Source organism: Amphimedon queenslandica, unplaced genomic scaffold (genome assembly GCF_000090795.2).
Source record: "Amphimedon queenslandica unplaced genomic scaffold, v1.1 AMPQUscaffold_3561_Cont24446, whole genome shotgun sequence".
Lineage (NCBI taxonomy): Eukaryota > Metazoa > Porifera > Demospongiae > Haplosclerida > Niphatidae > Amphimedon > Amphimedon queenslandica.
The window spans coordinates 1-1405 of NW_003556113.1; the positions used below are offsets into that span (position 1 = coordinate 1).

General features: G+C 35.6%; 1 long non-coding RNA gene across 1 annotated transcript; it reads left to right on the forward strand.

Annotated features, from left to right (window-relative positions):
- The first annotated feature begins 22 nt into the window (after nucleotides 1-22).
- On the forward strand, nucleotides 23-1175 carry LOC109592903 (uncharacterized). The gene is made up of 5 exons (XR_002190625.1): nucleotides 23-162; nucleotides 265-389; nucleotides 624-748; nucleotides 802-1084; nucleotides 1149-1175. It is a non-coding gene; the product is annotated as an uncharacterized LOC109592903 (long non-coding RNA).
- Nucleotides 1176-1405: the final 230 nt, after the last annotated feature.

The following is a 1405-nucleotide window of genomic DNA, read 5'->3' on the forward strand; positions in this document are numbered from 1 at the left end:
ATTACTTACATGTGTATAATAGTCTGTTAATTATTTTCTTCTCCCTTCCATCACATCTCTCTCCTTCTCTCCCTCTCTCTCTCTCTTTAGGTTGTGTTTGTTGGTTTCTTGATTGGTGGTCTATTCTGGGGAGTTATTGCTGACATCATTGGACGTAAAAGGGTAAGTCACATGATACTCACATGACATCCCAAAATAACAATTATGACATATACACACATACTTAGGTTCTATTTATAGTAATATTATTCTTACGTACTGTAGGTGCTATTAATAGTAACAGTTCTCATATTATTGTTTGGTCTTGCAAGTGCAGCTGCTCCTAATTATGGTAGTTTGTTGTTGTTTCGTTGTCTGGCAGGCTTTGGTATTGGAGGAACAGCTCAGACGTAAGGAAGAGAGAGAGAAAAGGGGAGATTTTGAAAAAAAGGGAAAGGAAAAATAATTAAATATACATTTACATCAATGTACATACATTTAGTATACACATCAGTATTATATGTGTACATATATAGTATACAGTAGAAATAAATTATAGTATACAATAGTACTTATACATTACTACAGTAGATGCATGTACACTATGTTTCACATTCAATATGTATTTATACATGTACATGTAGAATTACGTACTACACTGAGTTCTTGCCTAAGAAACTCCGCGGGGCCTGTCTGGTACTGATAGAGGTCTGGCGGGCTATAGGGAGCTGTTTGGTAGCATTGCTAGCACTGGGGGTCATTCCTAATGGTAAGATACACTGTACATGTGACTGTCATGTGATCATCATATGATTTATATAGTTCCTGATCCTATCGATGTCTCCAATGAGGATTTTGAGAACATTAACTGGAGGATCTACATAGCACTCTGTGCTAGCTTTATCAATGGCCATTGTATTAGTGTTTTTCATAATAAGTGGAGAACTGACTCCTCTCTCTCTCTCTCTCTCTCTCTCTCTTCATTATTTTCTTTACTGTACATTATGAATTGTAGTTTGTTCCTGAGTCAGCAAGATTCCATATTTCAAAAGGACAAAGAGTCATAGAAAGCATTACCAGAATTAACTTGAAACCTCCACCAAAGGTAGAAGAGAAAAAGAAAAGGATTTATTATTAATTAATTTATTTATTTATTTCTACTCTTTTAGAGTCGGCTTGTTTCTCAAGAGGAAAAAGAGATGATAGAAGAAGAGAAGAAGGCAGCATGCAGCTGATCCTGAACACACTAACAATGAGCCAATACTAGGAGCAGGTATGATATGAGTATTCTACATGTACATATACATGTACATGTACATTTTAGGCCCTGTTTAGACTAATACATAAAAACCTGTAAAGCAAAATGAAAAGGGATACCAAAGTGGATGCTTCTTATGAGAATGCAGCTGCTGGATTAGTGTAAACA